Source organism: Diuraphis noxia, unplaced genomic scaffold (assembly GCF_037042655.1).
Source record: "Diuraphis noxia isolate RWA-SAM2 unplaced genomic scaffold, SU_Dnox_SAM2 contig0002, whole genome shotgun sequence".
Taxonomy (NCBI): domain Eukaryota; kingdom Metazoa; phylum Arthropoda; class Insecta; order Hemiptera; family Aphididae; genus Diuraphis; species Diuraphis noxia.
This window is the reverse complement of record NW_028301712.1, coordinates 84050021-84071873: the sequence shown is the minus strand read 5'-3', so window position 1 is coordinate 84071873 and position 21853 is coordinate 84050021. Positions and strand designations below refer to the sequence as shown.

General features: G+C 26.9%; 1 protein-coding gene and 1 pseudogene across 2 annotated transcripts in view; one reads left to right on the top strand and one right to left on the bottom strand.

Annotated features, from left to right (window-relative positions):
- Positions 1–21853, top strand: part of LOC107165700 (uncharacterized) — a 206187-nt gene that overhangs the window by 16890 nt on the left and 167444 nt on the right. Inside the window, exon 2 of one of the 2 annotated variants that reach the window (XM_089219354.1) lies at positions 18574–18621. The exons of the other annotated variant lie outside the window; for it this stretch is intronic. The gene's annotated coding sequence lies outside the window, so the exon portion shown is untranslated. The remainder of the gene's footprint in view (positions 1–18573; positions 18622–21853) is intronic. 2 annotated transcript variants of the gene reach the window in all.
- Positions 830–4375, bottom strand: LOC107165707 (ADP/ATP translocase 1-like; annotated as a pseudogene).

Here is a 21853-nt window from a genome sequence, read left to right as displayed (position 1 = left end):
TATCTCGTTCAAAAGTTCCCTGTAGTACTTGACCAACAACCGACTGTGGTTGTACAGAAAAACAAGAGGATTCGAGACTATAGACACTTTGGCTTTAAGATAGTAATTTCAACGCGAAGCATTGTATTTTCAGCCTTAATCTCCGACAATTGAGCGCAGACGTTAGTCAGCCCGATCTTAAAATCCTCATATTGAGACGCTTGGAGATCAGAAAAGTTTTTTTTTTAAATTTATTTCACCTTTATTTAGTACTAAACTTTCCGCAAAACAAACATTTAACTACATTAAAGTAATATTAATCTACAAGTACATGAAAAAATATGTGCTTATCAATTTAATTTTATACTTCAAATGTTCAGTCTTCAACATGTAGTACATAATATTATAAAATATAACAATATTTATACAATATATTATGTCAATGTTACATAGTAAAAAGATTATTTAAGTAAAAAAATTATTAGCATAATTAATTATGATAAGATCTTTCAAAAAAATACATGTTTATACATATTTTATTTTAATACTTTAGAACGATTATACAAATAGAAATTAAACACAATATCATTTTTTTTCAAACTATGATTTATGAGTAATTATGAAATAAATACAATATAAAAAAAAAAACCATTACACGGACCTAAATAGTTTGTTTACATAGGTAGGTTTTCTATAAAATGTGGATTATAACTGATAAAATTAAAAAAAATACGAACAAGAATAACAGATGAATAATTGGAATGAGAAGCTCAGTTATGAATAATAAATGTTGCATTTGTTAGGAATGTTTATGCTACAACAGTGTTCATTATTATATTAAAAATGAAATTTACATGAGGGTTTTGAGTTCGTAGAATACCAACACCAATGCACCTCCAGTACTTCTGAGTACGTTAGATAATACACCCTTGAATAAGACAGAAACAACTTCGTTCTTGTAAAGTTTAGCCCGGCAGTCTACTGTGCTCTTACACATGCGTTGGTGAGCAGCACGGCCAGACTGCATCATCATACGATATTTAACTGTGTCGAATGGATAAGACATAATAGCAAATGTTGTTACAAATTGGGTAACTAATGAAACTAAGAATGGAGTATTCTTGGGGTCTGGCAACATTTCCTTTGCTGTGTCAAAGAATCTAAGGTATGCAGCATGGTAAATGATGAAATCCTGTACGGACACAATGAAATCACAGTATAAACCAATGGGGCAATCTGATTTGACGGTTTTGGCGGAGGCTTCACCAAAACCTTTGAATTGTCTTTCAGCTGGTTCTTTACCAACATCAGGTCCTAATCGTGTACTTGCGTAATCAAGTGGGTATACCAAGCACAAAGATGTTGCCATAAGCGTGCGCAGACCTTATTGGCAGGGGGGGAAAATTTTTTTCACCATCATGTGGAAATATTTTTTAGGAGAAGATATAAATAGGGTTACTTCAATAATATAACATTTATTCATCAATATCATCTGTATTACGTAATGTATTATTTATTACATGTTTATGTACAAATATATGTTAATATTATAAAAACAAAAAGTTATAATAACTATAAAATACAGTTGTATGATTATTTAGAATTTTAATTTTATAGCACCATTCTTCTCTCGGAGCGAGTTAATATTTTAAATTGTTGAATCACATCATCAACATTTATATTATAAGCCAATTTTTGTTCAATGAACATTGTTAGTAGTCCATCTAGTCTGTCTTGTTGCATTGTACTACGTACAAGTACATACGGCCTTTGGAAACTACGTAGTGCTCCACTAAACATGGTTCTAGGGAAAATGTCCAGTATAGGTTGAAATGGACCTTTTAAAATTCTTTGTTTGAATTCTATCTGATTTTTAGGAACTTCAATTTTAGGATCCAAGGGATGAATATCAGAAGAAACACTTTTATTTTAATCTATTGAAATAGATCAAGTTTATATTTAAGAATATATTATAAGTTACAACTAACAAAATATAAATTAATTAAGTTAAACAAAGAATTACATAAAACAATTTAAATGCAATAAATATAATATACGTTATTAACATTTTCATGTTATATTTTTACAAAATTAGAAAAATAGTAAAACATAATAAAAAAAGAAGAAAAGATTTCTATAAAGCAACTAAGCAAAAGCACACAATAACTAAACTACATTGCAAATTAATTTAAAATGATACCTCTTTACCTACTTACTAATATGAAGTGGAAGTAGGTACCCGGGTAGGTAACTTTATTTTACTAGTAAAATTGTTATACTGCAGTGTTGTTAGACAAATTATATTTACATATTACTTAGGTATATTAGAAAAAAATAAAAGTTGATTACCTTTTTAGATTGAAATTGTATACATTACACATTTACACAAACTTTATGTCTAAGAATAAAACCATGAACATAATTATTTATAACATAAAACACAAACAGCCAACACAAAACACTGATTAGAAACACAATTTTTAAGTATGAAATAAATACATAGGTAGTAGGTACCTAATGACTTGTAAGTAATTATTTCTGATGTACTTCCCTCTTGCATTGAGTCATCTGGGTCATTTATATTTGTACAAGAAGTAGTTTCACTATCATAATGACAAATTGGTTTGTCTGCAATACATGTAATTTATTAAAATAGATATATAGGCTATCATTTGTACTTTTAAATTGGCATGTATATCAATCTAAATTCGGAATAACAATTGTTCCGTAAGCAAACAACAAATTTAACACTTAATTATTGATAAAAATACAAAACTGTGTCACGGTCAGGATTAATGATAAATTAATTAATATTGCATATAATTAATTATTGCACAGCGGCACAAAAACCTTTATTTAAATCAAAATTAACGTATGACAAAATATAAAAATATATCAAAGAAACATATAAATAAGAACTCGACATCGGGCTACTCCGCACACGATGGGTCGTCGAGACGAACTAACTACTGTCTACTAACACAAACAATATAATAATTACATAGTATCATATTATCACATATATCTTATCATCAAACTATCATTACATTATTATTTATTACTACAACTGTTATATTATTAATGATTAATGAATGGTTGTATCTTGTATACCTAATTGAATTATGAAATTGCACTTAAATAAATAAATAACAGTTGATTGTTAACTAAAACCTTAATGTCATACATCAAAGAAATAATAATGGTTATTTATACTTAAGCAAATAATCAAATAAAACTTTGAATTTCTACTTACTTTCTTCACTTTTTTTAATAACAGCTTCCGGTTTGAAAAATTCAAACAATGTGTTCTGCTTGTTTTGAGCCATATAGTTGAAACCAATACAAATACAATTTTAATACAAAAAAAGTAAAATAGACACGTCAAGCGTAAATAATCAAACATAAAACCATAAGTATAAAACTAAAACTTAAAAGTGCGTAAAATACGTGAAAATAAGTTAAAATAAATACAAGTAATTTTTCAGTTGTATAGTGATAACACGATTTTGCCTCGTAATATCACAGAATAATTCTGTGATAATATTTTGTTTTATAATTGCATCGAGATAAAAAATAGTGTATTCTTTATCTCGATGTATAATTGTAATCATAGATAATAGAATTCTTCTATTATCTATGATTGTAATAATCACGGTCTTGGGAACACAGAGAGGAGATTATAATCATATAATGACATATAGAAAAAATAAATATAAATCGTGGTTTATAACAGATAACTTGTTTGTCGGTATCATAGATTCGTGGTAAATTGTTATCATATTTATAATTTATATCAGTCACAAACTCTCGAACACGATTACCCAAGTGGCAAGTAATATTTATTTGCAAAAAAGTTCGGGCCGCAGGGGGGGGCAGTTGCGCACCCCGCCAACCCCCCACCCCCTCCCGTGCGCACGCCTATGGATGTTGCTCCAGCAGCACCACCGGATGCCAAGTTACCAGCAAATTACCGCCACAATTGAGTCTTTTTATCCATACCATCCATAAACCCCTGTTTGTAGACATCCTTGAAGCAAAGTTTAATAATTTTGTCGGGAAGTATCTCTGATGACATTGTCGAAATTACCTCTCCAGAAACTGGATAAACCTTTTTCTTTTGGGATTCTCACCAAACAGTTCATAATTCCTTTGTACTGTTTGTCGGCGGCGGCGGCGGCGGTGAAAGCAGCCGGCACTTGCAGGACAAGCTTTACGCGCTCGATCGGAGCGACGGCGGTCTTCGACACGGCAACGGAGATGCCGGCGGCCACGAAATTCTTTAAGAAACCTCACGGGTCTTTCGACGCTTTGGTTTCCACCATTATGAGGTGGTGAAAAGCCCATAAAAGTACGTTGTGAAAAATGAAAGGAAATATGGACAGCTAGCTGTGTGCTTGCTGAACGGAGTGGAGCTAGACGCGCAGACCGCTCAGTGCGGGACGGTGCGATGTGAAAGGAAAACAATATGATATCATTATCATAATCTTAAAAAGTATGTTAAATTTTACTTTATATATTAAGTATTTGCTAGATTTTGTTTGGAATAGAAAAGTTAGTTAAAGTGATGAATACTTACGTTTGAATAAGTTTCGGTATTATGAGATTATATTATAGTTTTAACATCAATGTAATTTAATTTTAATCTGTTACGTGCAAGATAGTTGTGTGGTATTTTAATAAAAATATGATGCAGGTTCTAACAGAGGATTAACCTCAGGTCAAATTCATATTTTGTGAGGTTATTTGTAATTTATTTATTTTAAGTAGAAAATCTTCTAAATATCATTTGAAGTATTCAACTGATAAATGCTCATATGACTATACGTATTATATTGTCTGTCATGTATGATAATAAATTACATTATGTATAAGAAATTTCTCTAAATCTCACTGAAATTTAAAAAAAAAAAAAAAACAGAGATTTGAAAGTTGAATAAATCGCAAGGTTCGGTTAGGTTATTAATAAATTTGTAATTATTACACTTGGTAAAACATAATAATTAATTTACTAGATAACAGATTAATTGTAAATATTTTAACGTACATTTTAAAATATATATTTTACATCAATGTCGTAATAATACAATATTATGCTTTTTAAAACTAAATATCTTAACTTAATATTGGAAGCTGGTTTCGTTATTTAATGTTGTTAATATTATTTTTGTACATTTTTTCCACTTTTTTCTGTCTCAATTAAATTATGTATTGTTTTTTCTTCCTATGTTTGTTGTAAGCCTGTCTAGTATAATTGTATAATTGTCGAGTTGTCATAAATTCTGACTAAAAGTTAATAAAAAAATAAACAAGTTATGAAATCTCGGCACTCTGCGTGCGTGTTAAATTCCCGATTTCTAAACGAATTTTAATCCAACACATTATAATAACTTAAGTTCAGTTTAATTCTATATAAAATTTAAAAATAATTATTTGGTACCTATATAATTAACTAGTATAAATTTACTTTAAATAGAAACGCTATTATAAAATCTTTATTCAAACAATCGTAAATATGTACCTATTGTACCTACTGGTAAATTTGGTAACTAACTGACGGACTGAAACAGCGGGGATATAAGACATAAGATGTTCAAAACTTATGTTTAGAAACCTAAAAGGTTTAATTTAACATAGTGCATCGATTATACTTCAGTATATTAAAACGATCGGTCCGTATTTGTATGTTAAAAGAGTCAAAATATAATGTTTATGTGTTCTAAAAAAACCTGCAAATATTCCCCTTATTTACTTTGAAATTACGATTTTTATGAAAAATTTATCAAATAATAACAAAATATATTTGAATATTAAATTGGTTTGAAAAAAAGATTAATTTGTGAATACAGCGTTATCAAAACTAACTCAAAACAATTCTAAATTGAAATCATAATTCAAAAAATCATAAATTTATAATAATGATTGAAAATTTTAATTATTCAGTATATTTTCTCATAATTTACCAAATTTTTCAAGATTTATTACGTTAAAGAAACTAAGTCTTTCCTTACCCGGAAATATTCTCATGTATGCGAAAAGACTTTTGTTGTGTTTAATGAATCGTATTCATTTTTCACTCAAATCAAATTGCATACACTCAACGAAGATATGTAAAAACATAAAAATCTGAGCTTTAAATGTATGATTATTTAAATTTTAAAAGGACCAAACCCAAGTATTTATTCTTGTTGGGTATGATAGAAGACAGGAGATCGACGATAGAAGAAAAAACGCAATATTCTTTCAGTTGGGCCATAAAACACAATATCGACAGTTAGCGTAAACCAGGGTTTACACTTTTAGTTCGACCTGAAATAAAAAGGAAAAAAAAGAAAAACTCATATAGGTTACAGTTTTCACTTGCCGTGTAATTGAAAACGCTGATTTATATGTTTAATGTATCACACAACTTGATACATCTAAATCCAGGAGATCTCCAAAGCAAAATACACATATAGGTACCTACTGTGTGTACTGTGTATGTAGTACAGGTTAAATTTAATAAGAATATTTTGATGAGATTATAAAATATTAAGTTATGACTTAATGAACACTGTATAAATAATTAATATTTTTAATATTTGCCTAGTTAAATTTATAATATTTATACCGTCATTTTTGCCTAATATTTTAATAACATTATATTATTAAGACCATCAAATAATTTTACTCACTTCATTTTTGCTAGTTATTTTAATTTATAGGTATAATATATAGTATTTTATATTATTCTTACCACAAATTGTAAATTCTGAATTAACGCCAATAAAAAAAAAAAGGTATGATATATAATAATTATTATATCATCATAATGCAGGGTTATTGTGTCATAGTTATTATTATATGTAAGGTATTTTAATTTCAAAGCAATAGTAATGAACATTTGACAATTATTATACATAATGTTGTAGATTAATATTATATTATATCATGTTTTTGTACCTACCTCTCTAACTATACGAAATTGGTGATTTTATTTTTTATGCATCGAGAAGTCAAAATTTTGAAAATTCGAATTTATTTTTTAGTTCTGTTAAAATTCAAGATATCGAGGTTGGATATACCTACCTACATATTTTATCTATTATATAGTCTATAAGACGTGTAGACATTTGTTCAATATTTCATATCCCAACTATTATAGCTGAAACTACAATCATGGGAGGGGTTGGGTTACAGTCGTAAGGGTCCTTCACACGCATTCGATGTCCGAAAAACCTTTTCTATCATCGTTTAGGGTCAAAACATGGATTTACTGTCGATATGATGCTGCTTATGCATACATAATATAATAAATTACAGCTAACGATAATCTGTTTGAGTTATTGCATGAAATATATCATATTATTATTTTTCCGATATCACTAGCAGTCCCTCTATTTTTGACTAATGACAATATATTTATATTTTATGATTATGAAATGGTTGTTCAGTTGTTGTGTATATCCGATATCGTACCAATTGACACTATTATTTATTATAAGCTGTATTATTTGCTTTCTCATAAATTTGTCTTTATAATTTGAAATCAAAAATAAACATTTATAAGCCTTTTATACTACATTATGAATACACATAGATTTTCACTTATCTTTAAACCAAAACTTAATAATGACGCTGAATAATCCTTTAAAGCTCTTATCTATATGGTCTGATCTATCTCTATGCACATTAAAAAAAAAATGTCACTTTAAATTGTGATTGGAGAAATTAATTCAACTAGGTATTCAAAAAATAGTCTTAAATCAAACATTTTACTATTTTAGTGCTGTGTTTTCTGATTCTTTTAAAAGAAATTTCATTATGCCAAAATTATATGATATTATATTGTCATGATATCGAAATAATAATATTGTATTACGCAATGCAATAGTGCTCATACTTTTTTTCATTATGATTTATATGAACCTCTATATTAGCAGAGTTCATCAATAACTTCATAAGTATTTATTTATCTAAATGTTCTATTCCATTCCCCCGCCATAATGTTGCAGATTTTGGATGTCACGTGATAATAATTTTGAACACGGTGAGCCTTGAAAAAAAAAACTTATATCGATTGTCGATAATCAACTTCAGTGTGACAGTGTCCCTCATGGAGATTGAAGGTTGTAATTTAATTTCGTTCATAACGAATGTGACATTTACGTGTTCTCCTCCCTTTACCATTTTCCATTAGGTTTATAACTGTATATAATATATATATATATATATACCAGATACTTATATAAATATATATATAATACTGGTCAACTAAATTATTTTAAACGGTTTTACTGCAGTTAAGCTGATTTCAAGATTTGCTACTGAAGTACTGAACTAATGTGAATACTCGTAGAATCCAAAATCTGATTGTGTTCTTAATGAGTTTCCTATCGATTTTATTCGATACCGGACAATGCATACCAAACTTTATGCTTGATAGTCTAATTTAAACACCGGCCTTTCCGCTCCATTTAGAGCTTTTTGTGTGTTTGTAATAGATTATGATAAATGTGGTGTTTACCAAGACAAACGACTGAAATCTGGGCAACCGTCCAAGGTGTGCGCCCTATGTATTGTAAAGGAGATTTTCATTTCATACATTGATATTTATTTGTTCTGTGTAGATAACTTATCCTATACCATTACAATACCAATTTAATATTATCAGAGTCCTTATCTGTATAAACAATGAGTAATGTATGTTTGCGTAGATGACACATATTTTTACTACCTATATAGGTATATAATGTAACAATAACATGATATTATGATGTGTCACGCCGGTCATTTTGCTTTCTGACACAAGAAATTCTTTTTATGATGAAGTGATGAATATTTTTGTAAGACATTATATTATACCATTTATTAAATATACATTTTAATATGTATTTTGTATATTTAATCAATGATTATACTATTGTCATTGGATTATACCAAAGACTATATTTTGCAATAGTACAACATCCGGATGACAATAGACCCGAGTAACACATTTCACAATATTTTAGTGGCATGATGTATGATATTTTGCTGTCGTAGTTGTATCGATTCTAATAAATACCTCCAAAAATTTTTAAAATAATGTATTTAAATAGACATGCACATATAGCCCATATAGGGACTAATAGGGTACAGTTTACATTATTAACGAATTTTTAATATGCATTACAAACAATAATTTAGTATAGTTCCTTGTTTTTTGTATTAATGGTTATTGGCTCGAGGTAATTAGATATTTTTTTTAGATAATTTATGAAAATAAACTTTCTTTTTGAAAAATGTATACAACTCACTGATAATATTAATCGTATAATTTAATTTTAAGAATTTGAGTACTTTAAAATGGATGTACTGACTCTTAAAAATTGTATTATTGTTACTCGGTATTTATCATGAATTCGTTATATTTGATTAAATAATTTTTATTATATTCATTCTTACGAAGGCTACAATGGTAACATGCATACACTTAAATAATATGTATTATCTGTATGTTATTTAAATGGAAAATGAGACTTATGAATATTGTTTATTTATCAAATAAAAATCTCGGCAGCTATGGCCATTAGTTACAATTATTTAAGTATGGTAGATATTTACAGTTTTAATAAATATATTTTTTTAAATATTTATAAATTTATAAATTATATCAACTCCCAGTTAAGTTCCACTAGCGGGTGGCTTCTTAACACCGGCTCATGTTATTTTTAGCTCTTAGCATATAATATGCTTACTGTGCATCAACTGTACAGATTGTATATATGTATTATTGTGGAAAAAAAAATAATAATTTTTTATCATAATGTAATATATACTCGTAAAATTCGATCTGATGAAATATTTGTAACTTTTAATGATCTTCTAACTTATTGATACATATTTTATTGGAGCTATAAATTATTGTCTTTCGAAAAAAAAGAGTTTAAATTTTCAATCAGATTGAAATACTAATTCTAAACCATTGTTAATAAACTATTAAAATAATAAGAGGTATTTGGATTGAATTATTTATTATTGTGGTTATAAGAGAAAAAACAAGCCTAACGGAAAAACCCATTTGGTTTAAAATCAATTGTTATTTGTATATATGGTATAAATATATACTCTAAACTCTTATTTATGTCTATATTGTTTCCCACTATGTTTTCCTTTTAGATTCGTTATCTTTTGTCTTTTTATTTTAGATCAAAATTATGTGATTTTTACTCTTCATATTTTCTTTTTGTATTCTATTTTCTATTTTAAAAAGTAAAAATCGAATAACTAAACGTACAAATGTTTTTTTTTGATTAAGTGAAAAACTTATTTGTGAGATATTCTAATGCTCATCAACAATGCTACAGAATGAGATAAATGTTTTTGGAGTATTTTGATCATTAATTTAAGTGTGCTAGTAAAAGTGTAGTATGGTTGTACATAAGTGCGCTATATAATATATTATGAAGAAATTAATCTTTCATCAACACACATGCATCTATTAAAGATTTTCTTTTTGATTTCAATATTGAATATACGAATAAATGTCTTCTCCTCTACTAAAATAATTTGAATTTGAATGAACTTCATAAAAGTTCATGAAAGTTTTATAGCGACAAATAAACGATCACTTTTATTTTACAAGCACGACTTATTGTATAATATTTATTTTTATCATGATTTTTTAAAATGTTTGTTTCATTTTAGCAAAAAATACATCGTGTCTCAATTATTACGTGCCTTTTATGTTTAATTAATTAATTAATATGTTATTATCAACAATACGGGCTGAGCCCAATTAAATATATGATAACACTAATTAATTTTTAACTATGATAACAGCAATAACAATAGTGACAAATGACAATTACTAATTTACTTAACATGAAAAAACATGAAAAACACAATAAAAAGATGCAAAAAATACTACAAAAATGATTTTCACATATAAGTATAAAAAATTTATTTAAATACTATTTAAATTTTATGCTCCCCATGCAATTATGAAGCTCATGTATATAGATACACGTATTTACAATACTAAATGCATAATGTAGTATTTGTATAAAAATAATATGCTTAAAGAGGGTGAAAGAGATACTAGTAGCAATATATAGGCTTAGATCACAAATAGATAATATATTTTTACAGTGAGACACCGAGTTACCTAAGAATATATTATGTAAGTATGGTGGATTTTGGGATTGCCATAATGGTTGGCGTGTCCTTGTGAGAATCGATGCGTATGATTTGTTCTTATTTGGTTGTTCAGAGTTTTATGAAATTGATAGAGTTAAGTTGTGTTAAGACGATGAGAAAGATTGAGTGGTATGTCGGAATATTATAGTGTGTTTCTTTTAGTCCCGGTTAGATAGTAGTTGTTTTGACTTCAGATCTCTGAGTGGAGTCTCTTGACTTAGTTTTTTTTTTAAGCCTTTGTAGTTTGAACTAGAGTCCGTTTTTTACGTAAAAGATGGGTACATTAAGTTTGTTTTTACGTGATTTTTATAGTAACTGACAAGTGGTTTGGCTTTATGATTCTGTCATATTTTTGCAATAATTTTGTGCAAAGGAATACGCATTTTTGAAAAAAAAATTCGTGATATTGTTTCTTAACGTTTAAGGATATTAAAATATAATGCCATATATTATGCCTGTAGAACAAATTTATTTATATTACTGTGGTGCTGTTAAGTAAATTTAAAAATAAAATTTGAGTTATCTAATTGCTAACCCCATTGAATTTAACATCGTTAGTGTGATTTTAGAATAGACAACTTCTGACCAATAAATAATTTCAATACGTAGGTAAGGAATTTTAAAATCATGTTTAAAAATTACGTAAAATATAATATTATGAACTTGAAAATTATAAAAATGTATAAGTATTAACAGTTTCAAAAAAGATAAATACATTAAAAAAATTAGGAAAAGTATAAACAGTAACAGTAGATGTCGAGTATACCTCATTGAGTCATTGAGTAAGTCACATTTACTGTGTTAAATTTAAATTGAATGATTAATCGTTGAAAACTAAAACGGTTCTGAGTAATGGTAGTCTGTCAATCTATTATTAGCTACCAAGTGAATTTTATGATTTGTTGTTAATTTAATTAATTTATCTATAATTAATATGGCAGACTGAATTAATTTTTGCTGAAAACATTTCATTTGAAATGTCATTGACCGTTATGTATTTAACATAATAATATACGTTGAAAGTTTCAAGTATATATACACAAATAATATTCTTGTAAGACCTGATAAAAAGGAATGATAAAATCATTTTAAATCGCCTCTGATTTAATTGACACTCATTTACAACACATAACTACTTCATTGCAGACAAAAACGACCCTCCTATATGTGAATCATACGGAGTGGTATACACAATCAAACACATACTAACTGAATGCTTAAGTTAAAAAACTCAAGAAACAATAACGACATACCTAATCTACTAGGTTATACTCTACAACCAGACCTCCAATCAAATATAAATTTAAGCAACTTCCTAAATGAAATGGAGTTAAATACTTATATGACAATTTAATTTAAGCACTAGCACTTAATACCTATACTGTAAACTATACCCATGTGATTACAATGTATAAGTTAGAGCTAATGGAATAGTAGTCAATTTGTAACTATAATCAATTAAAAAAAAAACTATTTGTTTTTAACTGTAAAGTAATTTGCGAATTTTCACGAATTTGACGAATTTCTTCAAAATTTTGTTTTCAAACATTATGAAAAATACCGTAAACATGTATTTTCAATCTTTTTGATCCAATGACATTTTTTAGATGTCATTTCGATAAAAAAATAACATACATAGCTAAAAATTGGATGAAATATTAAAAAAAAATTTAATGAAGTATCTACGGTTATTTGTTTATTAAATTAAAAAAAGAAAAAACAGAAAAATAAACAAACGCACTATTGTAAAATTTGATGATCGCTTCGTTCAGAATCTAAAAATAATATTCTTTGATTACAAATATATTATCAAATATGATACCTAATATGACTATACTTACCAAAACATCTTGTTATAATAATTTAATCATAATTAATAACAATATTTTTTATTTTGTTTTAAATAAATAATATTTGAAAATGCTCGTATTTCACTTATTTTAAAATGGTTTCATCTATTTTGAAGCTATTTGAAATTATAAGTTATTTGTTTATTATTTTTTAAATATGTTTTAAAACAAATTTATCATATTATTAGGATAACTTTTCCGTGAAATTGATATATTATTATAAACATATTATTTCTACCAAATGATTCGAGAGTTATAGGTTGTATTTAGCGTTAAGATGTTGTGTGCAAGACGGATAGCTGTAGAAATAAGTAAGGAGATCGAAAAATCATTCTACCGTAAAGTTGTAACCAAAACATTAAACGAGTGTACGCAGCACGTGCAGCGTTTGTTAAAATTGGATTTCTAAGCTGAGTATCATTAAAATATCATACAATTATTTAAAAATAGTATAAAACCTTGAAAATACATGCGTTTGGTACTATATATTTTTTAAATAATTTTTTCAAGATATTTATAAAATCTACAGACTGTGATCGTTCAAATGTATGTATAATTAACTTTTTAATTTTGTATACACTGCAGATTGATTTAAAAAATAATATCTGATACATGTGTTGTTTTCCATAGTCATCAGATGCTTTACATTGTTTCTATTAAGTTTTAAAATTTTAAAGAAATGATAAAACGTGTTATACCTAAAAAGTTAGGTTGGTTTTAAAACTGCAATTTTTTCTCTTAAAACTTCTGCTTTGCAAAAAACATAATACATAATCTATAAACTACATATAACATATATCAACTTGATTAGAATATATCCAATCGGTAAAGATTTTTTAAATAATAAAATAATATAATGATTGTAAAACCGATAAATTTGCTCGTATCGTATTCCAAAATATTAACTAAAAATACTAAACTATTTTTTAGATCTCTACCCATCGATTAGTACACAGGAATAGGGCCAAAAATCGATGGGTTTTATTCAACGCTTAATGGGAGATGGAAGGTCTAGTTAAGCTCTTTCGATCCGTCAGATAATGCCGTTTTGTTGTCACCATGGCAAAGTGGAGTGTCGTTAACTGTGTGTTTGTGTTCGACGCGTTCGTGAAAAACAATGAATCGGTAGCAAGGTGGATATATATATATATATATCCACCTTGATCGGTAGCTACCATGTATTTCGTATCAATAATATAGATTAGTTTTAGAAATCGAATAATTGTTAACAAAGTACCAATATAAATAAATGCCAAATGGTATGCCAACTTTTACTGACGGTTTCAGAAAAATTGTATTACATTTAATACCATTTTGAATTTTAGAATACAAAATAACAGTTATAATAATATAATATAGTATTTAACAATTATACCTACATGGCTACATTATATCAAAGTATTGGTAATATATAATTTAATAACTGATTAGTTGAATTTTAATATTTAGCATATTATTAGTAGTCGGTAGGTACTTACAATAATTTATTTAAATGTATTACTGAGTGTCGAGTAAGTGTGTAATACCTACCAACACTTTCCGAATATAAAAAAAAAAAATATTACTTTTAAAAATGAAAATTAGTTTAACCTTTCATATTACTAATAGTCAAATAAATTATTATTAAGTAATAATCTATTAGTTTAGTTGCATAAATATATTATAAAATATTCTGAATGTTAGAGGCCGACACACTGTTTCCTCTCTGAATCGTTTTTCGTAAGTAATTTTTTATCACTGAATTCCTGCAAATTAACAAATCCATTACAGTGAGACTCTCAAGTAGGTAAGTAATAACTAATCCCTATTTCTTGGAAACGAATTGGTCATTAGAACACAAAATTTATAAGCATAATAAGTGTGTAATCAAGGTACGGTGGTGATGAGATTAGGTGCGGCGGTAAGACCCTGACGCAGAATCCGGACATCAATCTAGTTGATAAGCAATTTACTGTAGCCGAAGGCACCTAGGAAGGCAAAGCCTCCCAGTATTGTACCCACAACTTTAAAAATATTGTAGTAATATTAGTGAGTGAGGGATTGTCCCACCGCTAATAATTGTCGATGTTATTGTAATCAATAAACGATGGAAGTCAGAGAAGAAGTAATGCTAACGCAGGTCCTTCTCTGGCTCTTGATACAAAAAAAAAAAAAAAAAAATGTGTTATCAAATAAGAAATATACAGCATGATAATATTTTTGTATAATATTATATATATCTATTATTCTATTGGTCATTATAAATTATAATTATGGGAGTCATAGTAGTTAATGCTCATTACAAAAGATAGGTGTATCGTTATTGTAAAACTTATATAAATAATTAATAAGAAATAATAAGACAATAAAAATATGTTTATTAGAAAATTAAAATTACTCAATATTAGAATACATTACTTCATAAGTTATGATCATTGGTATAGATACTAATAATTGGTACACAGCAATTTTGCAGAACATTTGGATTCTTGGGATGAAAAAAAATCTATAAAAAAAATTAGTAACCTAATTGTTTTTAACCTGTTATTTTACACAATCAATTGAACCTATAGTTAACCCAGTTAAGTTATAAGCTAATATGAATTAAAACTATGTTTAAGTTAGTGCTCAGCTTTGTAAATAATGAGGTACTCTCAAAACTTAATGTACAGAAAAGAATGTTCCCTATTTTATTTATATACATTTGTATATATATACCTACGTATATCTCGTGTGTATATTATCTAAACATGCTAAATGAGATGAATATTTTAATAATGTAACTATAACCAACCACACCACTGATAAATTAGTATCATTGTTAACTTTTATACATAGTTAAGCGCAGGCTGTGGTATACGAAAATTTGCAACGGCTTTCAATATGAAGTTTTCCAATAGAAATCAAAGGTGAAGCTGAAGTCGAATATGGTAGTGAAGACGTATTCAACCTGTATAGAAGAGTGGCACTTTTTTATATCTAACATAATATTATAGTGTTTGATGTAAAGAAATGATTTTTATGTAAATGAAAAAAAAATGGCAATACAAATATATTATTACAATGGACTTAAATACATTATTATACGTATCATTATAATATATTACTATACTATATATTTTATAATAGAAAAATATTTTATTTAATAGTTTTGATTTTTGTGTAAGTCCAATGGCTCATGTCACCGAGAGTCTAATATTAAAATAAATAAATATAAAATAATATTGTATATATTAATTAAATATAAAGTATGAAAAATTAAAATTTGAGTAGGTATCAAAAAAAAAAAACGATTAAAATCCAACAAAGCAATTAATATTAAGTATAAAATATAAATTACTGTTTATTATAAGGAGTACGCAAGAGTAGTAATTAAATGAAATCTCATCAGGCACTATGATAGTGGTGGATAAATAACTTTTATAAAGTAATTAAGTTACTTTAATCGTTACTTAGAGATATAAGTAATGAAGTTACTTTACTTGTTACTCGAATTATAATGAAATTACTTCACTTATCATTAAGAAAAGTAAATTATTTTATCACTTTAAAAATAAAACATTACACTGTATTTTTCTAATTTATTATCATTCGTCAATCATTAGTCAATATAAATATAAATAGAGTATAGTACAGTTTAATAGACAGTAAAATAAATAAATATTTAATTTTCACACATAAGCATATAATATAGTATATTGTATATAAGTATTTTATAATTTAAGTAAGATTTTAAAACAAAATAAGGTCTCTTTGATGTAATATAGTAGATTTCCAGTGTATGTATGTATAATACGTCAATAATTTTTACACAGACACACACGTAAAAAATACTCCCAAATTATAGTAGAAGTATAAAATATCATTGATAAAAAAAAAAAAAAAATTAAAAATACATGCAAATAAAAACGATATTTAAGTTAGGTATACAAAAAATAAAAGTTTCTACATCATTTTTTTTAAATTGATTAAAATGTATGACTTAGGTAAATATAGTTTCAATTACAATTATTATTGATCTGACTTTGCAATTAGAACTAAAGTTAAGTATATATCAAATACATTTTACAATAATTAAAATTTACTCAATAGAACCTCGTGCCCTTGTCACTTTGACAACTTAAATCTTAATATTTAAATAAAGCAATGCCATAAAATAAATAAGATTAAGTTGTGTATTGCAATATAAACTATGTATGAATCTGGCGATTGATATCTTCAGTTATATAATAAAAAAAAATCTATAATTTGGCCAACCGGAGAATTTAAAATATGATGTTTAAATAATCTGAAATATTTTATTTCAATGTAAATTATTAAACTAAATATTTCTTTATTCTACAGTTCTTTTTTTATTTATTAAGTATTTATTTTCAATCCCTACATTTAATGAACATTAAGTAAGTTTGATTCAAGAAATATTCATAATATAAAGTTAAGTACAAATATTACATGGTCATTGTGACCCGACTATTATAAAATAGAAATAAAAATGCCTGTTTTATTTTTTGATAAATAAAAATTATTTCTTAAAATAATAAACTGAACAAGTCGTTTCGCTTAAAAATGTTATTTAGAGAAAAACATTCTGTGTTGAAAAATTTGGCGCGTTAAAAGAAAGATGTATTTGCTTCTTTAAAAGGGGTCAAGCAAAAACGAGTAGCAAAGTTGTTATTTGGCAAACATTCCCTGGCTATAGTCTTTTTTCCGCGTTTCATATGGTTTTAAAATATTGTTTAGGTTGCCTATGTATATATGTATTTTGTATACATATGTGCGTGGGTGTGTATTGAATAAAATAATGAATATATATATACAGACACTAAATAATATATTAACTTGAATCCATTTGAAGCAGTAAACTAATAGTTTTCTTGAATTTTATTGACAATACTGACTTATTGTTGTTTGTTTAATTATTAAACTAATAAATAAATTGTGTAATAATTGCACTACAGTTTTGATTTAGATATAAGCACAATACTTGTTATTTTATTAGCTATAAGAGACAAGTACAAATAAAAGTTGTGTCATATTTTGATAAATCAAATACACCATTTAAGTATAATTTGCTTTTGTCACAATATTTTTTTTTTTTTTTTAAACGAAGGCATATGAAGATATTTTATAATATAAGCTCATTAGACTCTTGACATTGAATACAATTCAAAAATGATTCTTTGTTATTATTTATGTTGTTAACATTGTTGTTACATTATAAAATGATAAATGACACTGTTTTTGAAATATAGTTTAATATTTAATAAAATAACAGCTCAATGACGACGATTTATATTATAATGATGTTATTACTCTTTTACGTACCTAACTTTGTATACATTCTTCGTTAATAACCAATGGTATTAAACTATCTATGTAAGTACTTACCTACATAGTACATATAATGTTGTAATGTTCGAAAAAATAAAGGTAAAAACTAAAATTATATTTATTTTAGAAATACATATAAGTGGTGTTTAAATTGAATTTATAACATCGGCAGATTAAATTACTGATATTATTTGGGAGTTGTGACTTAAACCATTATAATATTATACTAAATAAATATAAATGTATTATATTAAAGTATTTGTTTTTTGTTTTTTAGAATGTTTTATTCAATCAGTTTCAAAAAAGAACAATAAGAGCAACTGAGGTAATATATATATTATATATAGTGTTATATAATAACTGTAAGTGGTAGTTGTTTACGATTATTTATAGGAAATAAATAAAAATAAGTTGTGAACAAAATGAACAGTTGGTTATTAGTAATTACTAATTATTATGCATCCCCGCGTGAAACTCTGCTGTTATTGAGACGAGTTCTACCACCAATGGCATTTAGCCATTTAGCGGCTAGTGGGAATACGCAGAAGAACCATTGTTTGAAGAACCTAGGCGTGTTCTCTCGTTAGATAGAGTATAAATATAACATCGTAGTTTACGATTGACGCCGTGCATATACGAGAAGAGTTCAAGCTTACCCACGAAACTACGAAATTACGTTTCTGACTCGTTACAAACATGAAACAATGTAACGTCGTTACGTAACACACAACCTACCGTCGTTAACGTTACTATACCAAACACTTAATTATTTTTTTATCACTTAGCCATGTATCTAAATAACTGAAAAAAAATTATTAGAGATATCGCAAAGTTCCGGAGCTGAGTATTAAAATGTATTATTCATGTTATTAATATGTATAATTAATTCATGTACACACAACACAAATACTTAGAATATGATCATTATAATGTATATAATAATCATTATATTGTATTTAATAATATTCTGATTTATAGCACGATTTAAGATACTATAAACTATGATTTTATAAGATGGTACTATTTTAAATTGTAGCTTGTAGTCATTATATCCTCTAAGACCATTTAGCATAAAAATCGATAGTACGTTTTTTCTATTATCCGTCTTTATGTTCTACGACTGCCCAATCACTTACAAGCCTTGTTTGGAGCATGTCCCCCAAAAGCAGACTGAAACCGTTCCATTTCCCTGCACCCTCTTAAACCTCGAACATAAAACTTCGAAAAACCATGTAATTTTTTTTCGCAGTAAACACGCACTGTAAACACATTAAAAACGTTAAGCACGTAAAACCGCAAAGATCAGCAAAAAAAATTTTTTTTATGGCTGCTTATACGAAGGAAAATTTCAGTTTGGAGGTGTGGATGACGTCTTGTTTGATTAATGGTGACCGGACAGGCATCTGTGCAAAACTAAATGGTATAAACCGATACGACGAAAGATAAGTGAACGTGTAAAACAAAAATGTAACGTGCTGTAAACAGAATATAAATTTGTTGTTTGTATAAAAAATTTATTTTTTTTATTGGTATAAATAATTGTTGCAGTAGGTATCAAGAATTAATATCAAGTACACTGAATTATAGAATTTTAATATTATTGGGCCTGCATATTTTTCAAATGTGTGTGAAGGATAATGTTGTCAATATAATATATCAGGATTAAATAAATTATTATAGCTCTAAATCACAAATTAAAATTATATTTGACATATCTACAAACTAATTCATCGTTGTATAAATAATTACCCAGAAGTTATAAATTACAAAAATAACGTATAGGCTACATTTTACAATATTTTGTCAGTTTGACAAGGGATTACTAAAAACAAACTAAAAATTTAAGTGAATAATTATTTTAATTTAACATAAAATCAGTTGTGAAAATATTAGAACTATTTTATTATTAATTCATCAAAACATATTTTAAATTGTAGTAGGTATAGTTCAAAACTTTTTATTTTAAATAACTTAGGCAGGTAATTTACTATTATGTTGGTACAGACAATTTTCATCTACCCTTAATAATATGTGTTATGATTTCCAGTGAATGTTTTTACTTTTATATATAGTAATGACAACATCAAAGAAAATGTTTATATTCAACAAAACAAATCCAAACTAATTAAAATGGTAAAAATGCGAAACGATGTTGAATACGAAATGTTATAAATAAATATAATACCTATATGTACCTATCACTTTTTTTTTCCTTTTGTATCAAGACTCACAAGAGCCAGAGAAGGAACCGCGTTAGCATTACTTCTCCTCTGACTCCCATCGTTTATTGATAACAATAACAACGACAATTATTAGTGGTGGGACAATCCCCCACTCGCTAATATTACAACAATTTTTTTACATCAACAATTTTTACAACAACAATTTTTACAATAACAATTTTTACAACAACAATTTTTACAACAACATTTTTGAAACAAAATTTCTTATCACCGCACCTCCGCAGCCTGGCGGACTCGCTCCTCTTCTTCTTTGCGTGAGAAGATGCGTTCGACCATTCCATAGAACAGCCGAAAGGACTCCTCCGCGTACCTTAGTATATCCAACTTTTCATCTGGGTCTGCTGGAACCTGGTCAAATGGTGGCCCGCAAATTATATCCTGGATGTCGGCTGTACGCGGTCTTGTGCCCCAGGTGGATGGACAAAGGATCACGGAGGACGTTCCAGTAGTCGCACTCAAGCAGAGTATGCTCCACCGTGTCCTATGTACCCATCACTGACATAAAAAATAATAATCACAAACGTTGAAGTTTGAGAGTCCGAAATCCATAGTGGCTCAGTTCAAAAAAAAAATAACGAATAGGTAGATCGTTTATTTTATGTTTGAGAGTCTCTTAATATATTATGTACATACAAATTTACTATACATTGTTATATAGGTAGTATTTGTTCGTATAAAGACTATAAAGTCGTTAAAAATGACAAACATTTTAACAGAAAAATTTAAAAAAAATTATAAATGTCATCGACAGTCAATATCAATCAACATCATATTTTGTGAGTAGGATAAATTTTGATCTTAGCAAAATCTCCTTAAATATACCTTTTCGGGAAAATATAGTGTTCAAAAGCTTAAAGATCATGATCATATTAATAATTTAAAGTTCTTTATAAAGTCTTATAAATATTGAAAAATTATTTATTTTTTCTTTATATTTGTGACTTTAATATTTATTACCTAGTTAAAATTCAATATTAATTTTTAATATTGAATAATTTAACTAAAACCAGCTTATTAACTCATATAAAAACAATACTTTATAATATACTTTAACGGAGAATTACGGCTAAATTTATTATTGCCACAAATGCTTACGGAGGTATGTTTAATTATGTTATTATATTTATTATACTAATTAAAGTATTAATATATTTTTAGAAAAATTCCATAAATTTAAATTATAATATAAGGAAATTTATTACTCGTGTTGTAATTCAAAAATAATTAATATGTTGTTAAAAAATAAGTTTGAGGGAATTGAAAAGTTGGGTTATGAATGTCTTGTACTCTTAAAATTATGAATTACGACATACC